Raw genomic sequence first — 16,970 nt, forward strand, 5'->3', positions numbered from 1 at the left:
TTTACTCTGAAAATTATTTCTTTACTTCCTGTTGCTTGTAAAATAAGATGCAAATTTCTTATTGCGGCCTACTGGGGTTCTTTTGATCCTGTCCTCTGCCTAATCCTCCAACCCTTTGTCACATTGCTTTTGTCTTTTTCTAACTTTAGCCACGTGACTGCTTTACTCTCCTTTAGCTGCTTCAAGCTCTTCTCTACCTCTGGCCCTTCGCCCTTGCTATTTCCTCTGCCCAGGAATGCTCTCCTCCCAGCTCTTTTCATGGCTCCTCATTCTGATTCTACAGGTCTCAGCTCAAACTCCACCTGCTCAGAAAAGCTGTCCCTCACCTGCAAAGCACATGCACCCAGACCCACAGTGAGGAAAGCAGTTAGGCCCTACAGCTAGGCTGAATCATAGCACCTCCACCTAATAGCTCTAGGACCTGGGCACCATGCTTAACATCTGTTTCCCCATCTCTAAAATGGGCACACCCAATTAGTTCTCCCTTCAGAAAGTTGTTATAAGGATTAAGTGTGTTAACATAGGCAAATCATTTATTTTTATTTTTTTTAAAGATTTTATTTATTTATTTGACAGAGAGAGACAGCCAGCGAGAGAGGGAACACAGCCAGGGGGAGTGGGAGAGGAAGAAGCAGGCTCCCAGCAGAGAAGCCTGACGTGGGGCTTGATCCCAGAACGCTGGGATCACGCCCTGAGCCAAAGGCAGACGCTTAACAACTGCGCCACCCAGGTGCCCCAACACAGGCAAATCATTTAAATTAGTACCTGAGATGCAGCAAAGCCCACATAGGTGTTATTTGTTATTATCTAAAAAAACCTCCTAAAATCTCTCTAGTTTTCAAAGTGCAATCCCTGGACCAGCAGCATCCCCATTAACTTGTGAGAAATGCACATTTTCAGACCCATCCCACATCACTGAAACTCTGGGGGTGGGGCCCCAAAATCTGTGTTTTAACAAGCCCTCCGGGTGATTCAAGCATGCCACTGGCTTATCTCATATCCCTATTTACTTCCTTAATATCACTATCAGAGATAGTATCAGTTGAGGTACCTGATTAACGCCCATCTCTCCCAGCAGAACAGCATTCCATGAGAGCGAACTCGTCAAATTCTTCACTACTGAATCCCCAGCTGCTAGCGGGTCTGGCACAATGTAGACACTGAGAAAATATTAACAAATAAATGAATGAAAGAACTTGGGCAAGGTCATGTATTTAAATAACTCAACTGATTGATGTTGACTCCAAGCAGGGCTTGCCCCCTCTAACATGCTGGGAATCTGTGACAGGCTAATTCCTTGGTTTTAGCAGCCTCAAGTTCCTCCTCCTGCGCTGTGTAAGATGGAAGTCCTGGCATGTGAAACCTGACTTTCAAACTGTATTTTATTATTTTTAAATATTTTATTTATTTGAGAGAGAGAGAGCGCGCACGCGCACAGGAGCAGTGAGGAGGGGCGGGGCGGAGGGAGAGGGAGAAGCAGGCTTCCTGCTGAGCTGGAAGCCCAACGTGGGGCTCAATTCCAGGACCCTGAGATCACGATCTGAGCTGAAAGCAGACCCTCAACTGACTGAGCCACCCCGGCGTCCCCCAAACTGCATTTTAAATGGAAATAGATGACGGAAAAGTCAAGGATTCTTTGTGCAAGGAAGTGGACACATCCCTTTTCCATTGTACTGTGTTGGCCACCTCTTATTCATTCATTCATTTATTATTATTATTATTATTATTATTATTATTATTATTATTTATTAAATTTTTTTAGGTGATTGCCAGTGAGCTGCTTTATGGAATGGCAACATGGTACCCTCTGTCCATGGCATTTGGTAGCTATGGCTCATGAAGTGTGGTCACCTATTGTCTAGAAGGCTACCTTACATCTCAGTTTGGAGGGAGAGGAGTTTGAACGAAGAGGAGATTCAGTGCCTTCAAGCCCACACCCTTTCCTATGGTGCAGGCCTCTCAGCTTTGCTCCCATGCCTCCGACCGGTCCATCTCTGTATCCTCTGCCGGCTTCTCATCCTCATCCTCTCCCTGCCTCCCTTAGTGCTTCGCAGGGACCTGACAGTCACATTCCTTGGGTAATCCTCTTCACTCCACAGCAGGCCTTCCAGTTCAGACTTTGTTGGCACATCTACCCAGGCATCCCAAGGCACCTCTGCACAGGACGTCCAAGGCTCCATGAGTTAGCTTCCCTTTCCCTTTGCCTTTCCCTTGGCATTCTCTCGCAAGCCTGACTCTGCTTAGTGTGGTACCATCTACCCTGTCACCCAAGGTAGAAATCGGGGAGTCGTTTTCATTCCTCTCTTTATCTCACTTCCCACATTCTATCAGTGTCCTCGTCCTTGAAATTGTTCCCCTATGACGCCCCACATCACGTCCTTACCTGTCCTCCAGGTCTGCTCGGGGCTGCTATGTTGCACATGTGACAGCCCTGCCACAAAGCTTCAAGCATCTCACCTGGGCTGCTTTAATCATCTGACAAATATCTTTGTTACTGACATTATATCTATACGTCCTCCGCACAATCAAGGTACAACTAAATAATTTTTTGAAATGCAAAGTTTGGTCCCTTTTCCTCCATTGCTTAAAGTTATTTCGAAGGTCCCATGTTAGAGAATATGGTGCAAATCCCTTAGCCCGCTATCCTAGGCCCTTCATTACCAATCCGGATATCCTGATCGCTGTACCTTGCTCCAAAACCTGTACCATCTCCATACCAAACCTACTATCATCCTGAGGTTTCCAAAGTCTTTTTTTGGTCACACTCTCTTCTCAGATGCCCAGGTAGAAATAGCCCACCAGCATCAATCAGGTTTCGCTGCGGTAACAACTCCAAATTAGAACGACAAACATTCATCTCTTGCTTATTTACATGAGTGCAGAGGGATGAGCTGTAGGTCTGCACCAGGCAGGAGGTTAACTGCAGGTTTGCAACAGATGACTCTTCTTATGGACCTAGATTGGACCTAAACTGAAGGAGCAGCTGTTGAGTCGGGCATGCTTTTCTTGTAGCAGAGATCAGAAGCGCAAGTTGGAGGCCCGCTGAAGCATGTGGTTGCGTTTAAAGCTTTCGCTCACTTGTGACACACGTCAGGCTCGCTCACATTTTAGGACACCTCCATAGTAAGTGGAATCACATTCCATCATGTTCCTGGCACCCCCGTGACCATGGAATCTGACGATAGATTCAGCTTTTGGGACAAAAATGCCAGAACAAAGCTAAAAACTTCAGAAACAGTTAAATCAATCTATATCAGCTTGCAACTTCAATCATTATGGGAAAACATTTACATATGCTTCTAGCTATGCCTGGTCAAAAGGACATGAATTCTGCAATCCCCAAAAGAAAAAATGCATTTTCCTGTGTATGCAGGAATAAGATGTAATGGCTGGAGACTTCTAGGTTGTCTGGAGCTGTTTTCTCTCTACTCAGCCTTACCTCTGTACAAATTTGGGTCTCAGCTTTTTCTGGGTTGTCAGCCAAGGACGTAGATCAGCTCCTGGAGAAGGCAGTGTCATCGTTCAGCAGTCAAGAGCGCAGCTGGCCACAGCGACTGGCCACCTCCATTCCACTGCCTTTTGCAGATTTCTTTTGTAACTCTATGAGTATTAAGATTACAGAAGTTAGACTCATGTGGGAAACCACCTGGCATTTTGCAGTGCTTCATTCAGTAATGTATTTAGTAGAGAACATTGGGAAACATTCTATGAACCCTGTACTATAATATGTAATAAAATATATAGAAGATTTAAAACAAACAAACAAACTCGGCTAACGCAAGCTGCATGGCCAAGCCCAACATCAGTGATGTAGGGAATTTACTCCTTTTAGAGAAGGGCAGACAGATTGAACACCAGGGAAAAATCAGGCAATTTAATCCACTACCCAACACTTGGTATATATTTTCATTATAGCCCCCAGAATGCTTTCTTTGTTTAGCTATCTTTCTCCTGTAGATTTTAAGCTTCTGCGGGTAGGGTCTGATTTGTTCTTTTATACCTTGCCAGGACCTAGTACAATTGCTGAATGGGTAAATAAATTAATGATTGACCCAACAATTCAAGATGGGAAATGCAGGACGAAGATTAGGTTTGTTGAAGATAATGAGTTCGGTACCAACCTCATAGGCTAAATATGTTCTGAGCACTGTCCTAGTAATGGAACTGTCATTTTTAATACAGTTACTAACAGCTAATGTGTTCTGAGTTCTATACTATCAACTTAGAATCACTCTTTTGGAAAAGGGCTAATGAGCTTTAAACAGCCTGTAATTTTTAAAAAATAGGCTTTACTTTTTACAGAAGTTTTAGGTTCATAGCAAAATTGAGTGGAAGGTACAGAGATGTCCCATATTCTCCCTTCATCTATTCATACTTGGCCTCCTCCAATCGCAACACCCGCCACCAGAGTGCTAGATTGGTTATAATTGATGAACCCACACTGACACATCATTATAACCCGAAGTCCAAGGTTTTCCATAGTGTACTTGGCATTGTACGTTCTATGGGCTTGGATAAATGTACAGTGATATGCAATTGCCATTACTCTATGTGTCACATCGAGTAGTCGCCCTGCCCTAAAAATCCTCTGTGCTCTGCCTAGTCACACCTCTCTCCTCCCTAACCCCTGGAAACCATTAATCTTTTTACTGTTTCTGTAGTTTTGCATCTTCCAGAAGACATGCAGTTGGAACCACACAGTATATAGCCTTTTCAGGTTGGCTTCTTTCACTGAGTAATATGCATTTAAGTTTCCTCCACATCTTTTTGTGGTTTGATAGTTCATTTCCTTTTAGCACTGAATGGTATTCCATTGTCTCGATGTATCATAGGTTATTTATCCATTCACCTACCAGAGGACATCTTGGTTGCTTCCAGGTTTTGGCAATCATGAATAAGCTGCTATAAACAGCCGTGTGCAGCTTCTTCTGTGGACATAAATTTACAACTCCTTTGGGTAAATACCAATGAATGTGATTGCTGGATCATATAGTAAGAGTATTGCAAGAGTTTTGTAGGCAACTACCAAACTATCTTCCGAGGTAGCTGTACCATTTTGTATTCCCACCAGCCATCAATGAGCATTCCTGTTGCTCCACATCCTTGTCAGCATTTGGTGTGGTCGATATTCTGGATTTTGGCCATTCCAATAGGGGGAGAGTGGTATCTCATTGTTTTATTTCGCATTTTCTGAGGGCATGATGTGGAGCATCTTCTCATATGCTTATTTGCCATCTTTAGATCTTTGTTGGAGAGGTGTCTATTTAAGGTCTTTGGCTCATTTTTCAATCATGTTGTTTATTTTCCTATTATTGAGTTGCTTGTAATTTTTTAATTGACTGATTACCTTGATCTTAAATTTTCTCAAATCTTAAATATAAACACTGACAGTTTTAGAGTTGGTTTTCTTACTTCCAGAAGTTGGCATTAAAGAAGACTGATTAAATAGGTGTGAAATCTGGATAGCCACACAACTTCAAAATGACCGTAAGAGAGAATGGAGGAGATAGAGGAGGCCAGAGTTTTTAGACTCCAGGAAGTCCTTGAACCTCTGAAATTGCAAAATTTTGAGTGTGTACACATGTACACTTGTCTGGAGAAGTAGACCATGGCCTTGCATCAGAGCCTTAGAGGGATTTTTAAATTACAAAAGGTTAAATAAACTCATTGTTGCCAAGAGAAGGTAGAAGAAATGTCATTTTTATTTATTCCCTGATGATGGTATTAACTATAATTTATTGAACATTTACTTTGTGAGTTGGCACAGTTCTAAGCACTTTTTATAGACGTTGTCATTTAATTTTGAAAACAACTCTGTTATTATTATCTTTAATTTTCCAATGAGGAGACTCAGGTTTAGAGAACTATTGTTAGTTGTTCCAGGTCATGCGCTTAGTCAGTGACTGAGAGAGATGCCCAAAAAGTTGCCCTCTCAGCCATTATATTGTATTTCTTCAGCCCTCAACCTAATTTTACTTTACCCCTCTTGGTCTCTCTTAATAATTTTGGTTAAAAAATAGCTTTTAAATTTAGCTCCCTGGCAGTCACAAACTGACCAGCTCTCAGATTTCTGGCAGGACAACCCAGTTTGCATGTCATAAATATAACTGGAGACATAACTAGATACTTAAATACATTTTCATCATTGTGCAATCTTACTAATGGATTGGCCTCCGATTCCAAGTGGAAGAGTTCTGGTGCCTCACCTAATTGGCAGGCACTTTCCAAGTCCTGTTTGACTACTGAATTCTGCTCATTAGGTTAATGAAAAGCAAATTTGCAGTACCCCTGGCGATGTAAAGCTTTCTAGAAGCGACACATTCATATGGAATTTATTTATCAGTTCTTATTTAAATAGTTGCAAACCTCCAGAAACGGTCCTGCATGTTATGGGGATTCATTTGCTGAAGATAACACTGAAAATCTGTCCCATTTCCAGAGATCCTCTTTCAGAGGGATATTTAAATGAGGACATTAAATTGATTGTACCAAATGTGATGAGTGATAGGCCATATTGTGTGTGCACTGGCATGGGTGTTGGGTTTATGGTCTTCCTGAACTTAGCAATAAATCAGTGGTAGTCACTTTAGCCAGAGAGTTCAGCTTCTCCACTCACCTTTCATCTCTGAGTGGTTACTCTGCATATTTTGCATTTAGATTTGCAAAGTGCTTTTGTCCTCCAAATGTCACTGTAGATGCAGGCACATTTTATGATTGCTAGTTCAAAGGGGGAGACTGGCATGGCTGTGAGGGGGGAGTGGCTGACCAGGGTGCCGGGCACCTCTGAAGTAGTCACTGTGGTCATCCCTCTAACATTACTGCCTTCATATATCTCTTTTATGGGTTCCCTTTCCCTTTCCTTTTCCTGTTTTTTTTTTTTTTTCCTTTATGCTTCCCAGTCATATTCCACAAATATGACTTAAATTACAGGAAGTAGCACATGACATAGTGCTTAAGAGAAAAGGCTCGGGAGTCAAATAGACCTAGCCCAGCTGAAGTGACCTTGTGCAATGACCTCAACTATAAAATGGGGTTAATAGACGTCCTTATAGAACTGGTATGAGGGTTTTATTTAGTTAGAGCATATTTGTATAATGCCTGTTTCAAATTTTGATCCATCATCAGAAACAAAACAATACGAGGCAGAACAAGTGAAGGTTTACCTCTATGGTACAGCCCACAGGCTGTGAGGTTTTTATTAAAGGAGAAATGATTTAGGCTGGGAGCAACCCGGGATGTCTTCAGGGGAATACTTAATCTGGTTGCAAAATCCTGTCCTCACAGGATCTGGATAAGCAAATAGGAAGGGAAGAGAACTGTGTCACTGTGGTGATTTTGGACACTTCTTCCATAAAAGTAGCTTCTAACTCCCCTCCCCTCACATGTGGGTTGATCTTGGTGCCTCACTTCTAATGAGTAGACTGCGGTGGAAGGGAGAGTGGGTGACATCTGCTACTAAATTAGAAAATGTGAAACAGTGTGTCATTCCCTCTATTATCTGTCAGTCTGTCTATCCCCTTTAGGGCCCTGAGCTACCTTGTTAGAAGTTAGGCTACCTTGAATCCACCACGGGAGCATGTGGGGAGATCATACAGAGTTAGAGATACATGCCCATGGAGCTCCAGCTGTTGGAGTCTTCCCAGCCCTAGCATCAGATACGTGAGTGAGACTTTGGGTACTTCCAGACTCAGCCACCAGCCAGCAGTGACCGTGAGAGGCCCTGAGCAGGATCTGCCTAGCGGAGCCTCGTCAACTGCTAGAGCCCTGAGAGAGAATAGTAAAATGTTATTTTAAGCCACTAAATTCAACATGTTACTCACCCACAGTAACTGGAATAATAACAAAGGCATTAGAGCACTTATAAACCAAAGAAAATTTACAAATTAAATATCAAGACTCCTAAACCAGTAATATTTGGTTTCAAAAGGTTAATTTTTTTTGGTCAGATGATGGTTCCCAGTAGCCAAACAGATGCTTGCATCCCTGAAAGGTGGATGCCACGGTGCAAGCTTTGGGAGACTGGTACATGCATGCCACGTGGTGACTCAGCTCTCCTGCTACACCCCTCCGTCCCCACTACCAGGAAACCTTTGCTTCTCTTGTGCACAGAGACGCCTGGCCTTTACACAGTGCTAGCATGTTGTCATGATTTTCTGGTCCTGTCTCTGTTCCTTACACATCAGCCCATTACAGTGGAAGATGTTCTCCTCGATGCCAATGTGATTCTAAGTACGCAGAAGAATCCAGGCCCTGATGGTGAACGACAGCACTTAGTGATGAGGGATCACCCAAAGAAACCAGACTTTAAAAATGTACGTTTCTAAAGATTTTAACATGAAAATGAAAATACAAAATTTAAGAACTCTTGCAGGGAATCATCAACCACACAGAAAGTATTAGAATTTGGCTGGACTGGAAGGGAGAGAGATACACGGCAGGTAGTTCTCAGCAAAAAGGTTAGCTGAAGCAGAGTGGTTACGGACGGCCCTGAATGCCAGCACCTAGCGTCTGAGCTATTCACCTGTAGTCACTCCTGGTTCTGGAGTAGCGGCGTGACAGCCTGAGAGCTCTATTTCAAGAGTCCTCTCGCAGCTGTATGTGTATGCTGGATTAGACACAGTTGAGGCTGGAGTCAGGAAGACTGGCTATCAGTCCCTTCTACTATACAAATCCCAGCGCTTAAAAACGATCAGTGTTCACCAACTGTGGTAGTCTCCTGGGCTCTTTGAAAACTCGAGTATAGATTGTGAGATGGATTTCATTTCAGCACTCAGGGATTTACGGTGTTCTTCCTCCTACTCCTACTTGTCACTGACAAATGATACAACCTTGGTCAAACCATTCATGTTCCAGCACCTCTGAGCCTTCATCTATCAAACAAGAGATAACGATATATACATTCTACCCGTGTTATAAATATTAAAAATTATATATATGTATATATGTGTGCGTGTGTGTATATATGTGTGCGTGTGTGTATAAATCTTTAAGAAGGTTCAAGTGTTCACAGAATAGAATGAGTTTATACTCTTTAGAGTATACTTTACTGTTAGATTATAAGAGAGCATTTGCAACTGTTCAAAGTTGCAAAAAAGAGATGTTTCTTTTTGAATGCACAACTGCATTAAAACAACATCAACAGAAATTTTGAAAAGAAATAAAAGCTGTCAGGATTCCATAGCTACCAAATATCAACTTTTTATTTTCCATATTTCTTGCTAGTTTACAATGTATAGTGTAGATGTATTGTTGTTATTTTGCTTTTTTCACATGAACATCACCATTTTTACATTGTTCTATACATTTGTAATTATAATTTTGTAATAGTCCCTCAAATTGATATACAATTTACTTAACTAATACCTGTATTGTCTGAAGCACATCTATATATGTAACATCTTCCTTCCTTCCTCCCTTCTTCCCTTCCTTCCTCTCTCCTCTCTCTCCTTCCCTCCTTCTAGCATGAAAAAGGAAAATAAGGCGGATTATAAAGGACTAGGAATGGAATTATCAAGGCATAGAGAATGAATATTTTTATTTCTTTTAAAATAATTTATTGAGCTCTCCCTTACAAAACTGGGAGATACGGGTTTTAGAAAAAGCAAACTTTGGAGAGTCTGATTGAAAACACTGCACAGGCAGAATCCAATCAGTAGATCCCTTCATTGAAATTCTTCATTTCTGACACTTGGTTTTTTCATGGCAGGGAAGAAAGCAGGGAGTGCTTTCCAAGTCCACTCTGAAGAGTGTTTTGAGGAGTATTATTTGGAAATCAGGGCTTGTTGACTAAGTTAAGCAAACAGGTCATTGAACCAGCCCTGTCATAGGTACAATTTAGAGTTAAGTACAGCCTTAGCCCCTCAGTGATGTTAGATGGACATTAGCTTGAGAAAATCCTCATCAATCCCACTCAAAGGAGGTTAGGCCAGTGTATTAATTTGCAGGTAGTTCTCCAATTTAGAAATGAGCCAAGGTTTGTCTGCCTGCTTGCATTAATCATTTGGGGACAGCTGCTGGAAGCACAGTGCTGGAACTGGGGATGCCAATCTTTTTGGAGAGCAAGTAAACAAGGTTACTAGTGCCAGGAACAAGCTTCAGCAGGAGCAATATTATTCCACTCCCCTAAACTTTTTTTTTTTTTTTTTGTGACAGTCACACTCTTGAAGATTAGGAGCTATGATCTGGGACTTGCAAAGTCTGGAGCTTTGCTAGTCCAAAGTCCCTGAACTCTGTCATACAGACCACTGCACTGCCATCAGAGGATTCAAATGGCCTCATGATGCAGCAAATTCTCTTCTGTGTGCCATGGTTCCAGTGCTTATTGACCTGTTTTGTAAACAGTATAAATATTAACTTCGTCTGTTATGTGCCAAGCCAGGGTTAGGTAATACGGAAATAGTAACGACAGTCACTGAAAGCTAGATTTAGTCAGGTAAATGACAAAAGGATCTCAGTTTTGTTATTTGCTTTTGATGGGCAGATGGAAATGTCCGCCTCAAGGAAGAAGCAGAGAGGCACATCAGGGCTCTAAATACATTGATTCTCAAACTTGGCCGTCTTCAGAATTCCCCACATACAAAGTCTGGTAAGCCCCACCCACAGCAACTGAAGTGGAAGTTTCTGTCAGTACATGGGGTGGGGGAGCTTCTGGAATTTTGAATCCTGAATCAGAATTCAGGATCACTATTCTCACGCTACAGCAAAATGCGTCCGAGATGTGGTCTTAAACGTAATTAATGCGGATCGCTACCCATATAGCAGCGTTCTTATTATTCACGGAGATCCTGCCCCTTGCGTTTTAGCCCTAGCTCCTCATATGCAGCTCCCGATGTTCATTTCCCCGAAAGTTGCTCACAAACCGCAGTGCAATTTTGGATAGACACAGCCTATAATCTCATCTACAACACTAGACCCAGTATCATTTAGTTACCTTGAGAATTCTGACCCCTCCTTGGATAAGGGAAAAGCACAATCTTTGCCAAAGTTGGGGGCCAAACGTGGAGCTCCCATTGCTCAGAGAGGCTGGAGGGGGCTCCAGAAAAAGCAGATAGGAACACTTCAAAAATCATGGCTATTAGATTGGAAGGGACCACACTGTCTCTTCGTTTTAAGTAAGTGATGGAATTGAGAACAGAAAGGCTGGAACTTGTTCAAGGTCACATACAGCCAGGGAGTGGGAGTAGTTGGGTCTGGAACTCAGGTCTCCTGGTTCCCTGTACCCCCATTGGAGAGGTTTCACATAAGGGACTTTTAAAAGAGTTGAAAAATCATGGCATTACTAGAGCCTACTGGCACTTCTGCTTTCAGTCATCGTATTTTTCACAGGTTCTGCTAATCCGATAAAGCTTGTTTACAAAGCGTTTAGCAGACAAGTTTTCAGTTCTTTAAAACAGAACCCCCTCTCCCACCAAACAAACACACTCTTTTAGGGACTCCACCAAAATGGAGTCTAGAAATCAATTGCTCCCTTTCACTCAATCCTTTTAACTTGCAAAAGGGCCAAAGATCACTGGATCTTGGACACTCTGAAACGTAAGAAGTTAACCTTTTTATGCCTCTGCGCAAGGGTGCTTTTCTAAGTTTGCAACAAACACCCTCGGTTGTTGACTGTGTGACCTCCACAAAATTCTCTTTTCGGATGATGCATAGATATGCAAATTTCTAGCCATAACCTTTCTGAGAACAAAAACAGAACAGTTTTCTGTGCTTAGGCAGTCTGCAAGGATTATAGCATTTAATTCTCACAACAACCCAGTTATATTAGCTCCATTTTTCAGAGGAAGTCACTGAGAGGTTGGGTTCTTTGTCTAGGCTGAATATCTAATTAGAAGGAGATTTGAACCTAGATCATTAAAAATTCATTTTTATCTGGATGAGGCATATAAAAATCACTATATTTCTTTTTAGGTCATCTTCAAAAGAAGATATTTTGCCCCACCTCTTATTTATCTGAAGAAACAAGTACAGTGAATTATTCCAAGAACAGCTCGAGTTGCCATGAGCCAGTAACAGATGGAAGTCACACCCAGAGCAGAGCGAAGTGGTAAGGACCCGGAGATATGGATGGCAGCACCATCAGCATCTGCTCTATTATTTATTCGACATTATACGCACTGTGCTAAAAACTGCAGTTACGAAGTTAAATAAGAATGGACTTTCTTTCTTGGAGGAACTCATAGTCTAGTGGGGAAGCCAGACTTAAAATGGACGATTTCAGTATAATAAGTACTCCATTAGCACAACGCACATTTTGAGCAGAGATGAATGAATGAATCTAGCCTGTGAAGCGGGGGGGGTGGCCAGAGAAGCCTACCTCAAGGCATGACCCACATGCTAAGCCTGTAAGGAAGAGGGAGAGCTAGCCAGACAGAGAAGATGGTTGAAGAGCAGGCGGGGAAAGGTATTACAGGCAGAAGAAATAGCACAAAGGGTAGAGCAAAGCCTGGAATAACACAGGAGGTGCAAGGGAACCGTGTTCAGATCCATATGTTAACCTGCAGAGTGGGAGGTGGGAGGGAGGCTGGTGAGCTCACAGGTGGCCTTATGTACCATACTGAGTTTGGAATTCTTTGTAGACATTGGGAAGTCATTTAAGAGTCTTACGTTCATGATCAGATTTGTACTTCAGGTCAATCACCCTGACTGGCTATCATCTGCTTCCTGCTATCACCAGTGACTCTCATACATGTGACATTTTCCCATGAGTTTATCCAGTGGTTATGAGAAATTACGGGTCAGGGTTTTTTTCCCTACTCAAGAAAACATGCTAGAAAATACAAGTGAGAAGACATTTTTATAGGGATATGGTACACTGAAAAACTGACCACAGTTCTCTACCCCTCCGTGTAATCCACGTTCTTTGTAAAGTGACTTCGCTGTTTCTTCCACACGGGGAGTCTGTTTCCTCTACACTTTGAATCTCAACTGGCTTTGTGCCTTGCTTTGGCCATCAGAGTGAGGTGGAAGTGACTGTGTGCCAGAGGCCACGTATACTTCTGCTCTCTCCTTGTCTCAACTCCCCTATCGGAACAGTCCTCACTAGCTTGCTGCAGGATGAAAGACCATGCATGCCAGCCCTGAGTCAGCCCTGTCATCCAGATATGGGAGAGCCCAGCCAAGGGGTGGGCTTTAGCTGACTCACAGCAGAACAGACACATGAAAGCAGCAGTCAAGTACAGAAGTGCCTGGTGGAACCCAGCCCAAATTTCTGACCTGCCATGAGGGAAATAAATGGTTGTTTCAAGCTGCTAAGTTCTGGGGTAGTTGGTTATCCTGTAAAAACTAACTGGAAGGTTGGATAATCCTGCATCTGCTCTAATCTATCAAAGAGTCAATCATTTGCAAGCCTTGACACCTTATCAGTTACAAGTAACAAAGTGCTTCAAACATGTTGGCATGTCACAACACAATGCAAAGGCTGATAAAGAGCATTTCTCAAAGTGGACCTTTCTGAAAGGCTTCCGCTTCAGGAAAGATGGAGCAGATAGGGTTTTTTTTTATTCCTCTGATAAATACAACTAAAAATGCTAGACATTACATATAAAACAAATAAAACTCTGAAAGGTGGACAGAAAGGGCAGACCAGCTAGGGAGCCATGGGACCTGAGGAAGGACACAATGGTGCATGTCCTGGGGTTTCTTTTTGCTTTGTCTATCCCAGATTTGGAGCTGAAGATGCCGGCCATTTGGAAATGCCAACAGACGCGTACCAAAAAAAAAATCCCCACAAAAACTTGTTCTTGCTAGTCAAAGCACCGGGAAAGAGGCAGCCTAGCATGACAAAAAACTTCTGGACAATCACCACTCTCCTCCAGCCAACAGCACAGGAAAAACCGTGGCCCCACTCCCACCAGTAGAAGCTGTGTGGGAAGTGTAGACTTCAGCTTTTGAGAGGCTGTAATGAGGCATCTTCATGCCCTTCGGGGGTGATATCAGAGAAGGTCAAGCAATGAGCTGCCCTGCACCAACCCCCCACCCCCGAGTCAGTGGAGACCATGCCAAAGAGCCCAGACTACCACTCCATCAGGCAGTTAGGAGGTCCCTTCTTCCTCCCCAAGGGGGTGACGTCAGAGGAGTCCAAGTGGAGAGCCAGTCTCTCACTGTTGCCAGCAGTAGTGAGGCCACCCCCACTAGAGTTGTCAGCGGAACCGCACGGCCGGGAGGGGCTGGAATTGCCATCTCTGCCCAGCAGTAATGGGGAGCCCCCTCCCTGGGTGTCAACGGAGCTGAGTGGGAATGTGGACTTCTACCTTCCCCTGGCAGCTGAGGCAGCCCCCCTGACCTTCTGTACCGGAGCAGGTTAAATAAGGTTAAAACACAAGGTTAAAGAAGATCCAGACTCCCGTAACACGTGAAAATATCTGAGATGTGATAGAAAAATCACTCATGATAGCAAGAATCAGGAAGAGCATAGTGGAACGAAAGAGGCAACACTGGGATGACAGAAATGGTAGAATTATCTGACAAAGATTTGCCATGTTAAAAATACCTCAGAGAGCAATGACAAGCATGGTGGAAACAAATTAAAAAAAAAAAACTGAAAGCCCCTGCAAGCCCCCACCCCCCCAAAAAAAACAAAAAAGAAGATATAAAGAAGAACCAAATGGAAATTTTATTGCTGAACATTAACTAAAATAGAAAACTCAGTGGAAGGGCTCCACAGCAGACTGCAGGGAACAAAGAAAAGAATCAGTGAAGTGAAAACTAGAACAGTAGAAATTATTCAGTCTCAACGGTAAAGAGAAAACAGACTGAAAAATAATGAACAGACTCTCAGGGACCTGTAAGACTCTAACAAAAGAAAAACATTTGTATCATCGGCGTTTCTGAAGGAGAAAAGAAAGAGGGTGGTACACTTCTGACATTGATTCCGAAGTGTGGGCTTTTTCCCCACACCACCAAGACATTCTCCTGTACCAGCTATAAGTCCAGCAATTCAACTATCTCCAGGTAGACAGCGTCGAATACCTCAGGTTGAAGGCTCAGTCTCACAAGACCGTCCCCCAACTCCACTTCAGATGCCAATCGTAAGTCCATGTTGTAACTGTGCTCCTGGCGAACCTATGGCTATAGATTGTCGATTCCCATGACCTTCTCCTTGGGTTCAATTAATTTGCTAGAACAGCTCACAGAATTCAGAGAACCATTTTATTTACTGGGTCACCAGTTCATTATAATAGGATATAACTCAGGAAGAGACAGATGAAAAAGATGCATAGGGCAAGGTATGTGGGAAAGGGCACAGAGCTCCCATGTTTTCTGAATGGGCCACTCTCTCCCCCATCTTCATGTGTCCATCCAGAAAGCTCTCTGAACCCAGTCTTTTTGTGTTTTTCTGGAGGTTTCAGTACATAGACATGATAGATTAAATTATTGGCCACTGAATTCAATCTCTAGCTCCTCTCCCCTCCCAGGAGGTGGGGATTTGGGGGTACTGAAAGTTCCAACTCTCTAATCACATGGTTGACTCCACTGGCAACCAGGCCCCATCCTCAGGTGACCTGGGCCTTTCCAAAAGTCACTTAATTAACATAACAAAGACACATTTATCACTATCATCACTTAGGAAATTCCAAGGGTTTTAGGAACTCAGTGCCAGGAAAGGCAATGTGGAAGGGAAATATATATTTATTATAAATACATAATATCACAGTGGGGCTGATAAAGTACTCAAGAAATAATGGCTGCAAACTTCCAAATCTGTCAAGGGACATAAGTCTATAGATTCAAAAAATGAGCAATCCCTCCAAAGGATAAACCCAAAGGAAATCCACGCTGAGACACACCCTAGTTACACCATGGGCAACTACAAAGAAAATAATCTTGAAATTAGAGAAAAATAATATCTTCTGTATCGGGAAAACACGGTTAAAGTAACAGTAGATTTCTTCTCAGAAATAACAGAGGCCAAAAGAAAGCGGCATTCTCTCTTAAATGCTGAAAGAAAAGAACTACCACCTAGAATCCCGGATCTAGAAAAAGTGCTGTTGGTAAGTTGGACTTTGTCAAAAATTAAATACTCCTGTGCTATGAATGGCCCTGTTGACAGCATGTTGCAGAGAGGGAGCAAGCTTCCCTTTTGTCGGATATGTAAGCCACATATCCGACAAAAAAACTACTATCGAGTACAAAGAACTTGATGTTTCAGTTTGAAAAATCCAATTAGGATGTGGGCAAAAGACATGAAGAGACACGTCACTGAAGAAGATATTCAGATGGCAAAAAAGCACATGAAAAGATGTTCAACATCATTTGCCATGAGGAAATGTCAACAGAAACCACAATGAAACATGGGTATGTACCCACTGGGATGTCTAAAAGAAACAAGTAGTGACACCACCAAATGCTGGTAATGCTGGAAGAGACTGGATCACTCATTGTTGCTAGTGGGAATGCAAATGGTACAGCCACTCTGGAAAACAGTTTGGCCTGACAAAGGGGTGGGTGAAAGAGAAGCCTGGTAGCTGTGGAAGGTCACAGATGGATACTGGCCGGCCGTGAGGAAAATGTTCTGTGTCTTGGCCGCATCAGTTTCTTTGTCCCGGTTGTGACCTTGTCCTGTGGTTTTGCAAGATGTTGCCGTTGGGGAAACTGGGTAAAGGGCACATGGGCTCTTTCTGTGTTATTTCTTACAGCTGCCTGGGTATCTGCAATAATCTCAAAATAAAATTTAATTTATTTATCTATCAGAGAGAGAGAGAGAGCTAGAGAGCACAAGCAGGGGGAGTGGCAGGCAGATAGAGAGGCAGGCTCCCTGCTGAGCAAGGAGCCCAGTGCTGGACTTGATCCCAGGACCCTGGGATCATGACCTGAGCCGAAGGCAGACACTTAACTGACTGAGCCACCCAGTTTCCCTAAAATAAAATTAAAAAAAAATGTTTCCTGGGCGCCTGGGTGGCTCAGTCAGTTAAGTGTCTGCCTTTGGCTCAGGTCATGATCCCAGGGTCCTGGAATGGAACCCTGAGTTGGGC

At 43.0% G+C, this 16,970-nt stretch overlaps 1 long non-coding RNA gene across 4 annotated transcripts in view; it reads right to left on the bottom strand.

The window, feature by feature from the left end:
* Positions 1–16,970, bottom strand: part of LOC123789166 (uncharacterized) — a 248,153-nt gene that overhangs the window by 87,229 nt on the left and 143,954 nt on the right. For all 4 annotated transcript variants that reach the window (XR_015723932.1, XR_015723933.1, XR_006778698.2 and 1 more), the window contains 2 exons: positions 3,440–3,600; positions 1,052–1,160 (listed from right to left, as the gene is read on the bottom strand). This is a non-coding gene — a long non-coding RNA (uncharacterized LOC123789166). The remainder of the gene's footprint in view (positions 1–1,051; positions 1,161–3,439; positions 3,601–16,970) is intronic.

This window comes from Ursus americanus, chromosome 3 (assembly GCF_024610735.1).
Source record: "Ursus americanus isolate L20-20 chromosome 3, mUrsAme1.1.p, whole genome shotgun sequence".
NCBI lineage: Eukaryota > Metazoa > Chordata > Mammalia > Carnivora > Ursidae > Ursus > Ursus americanus.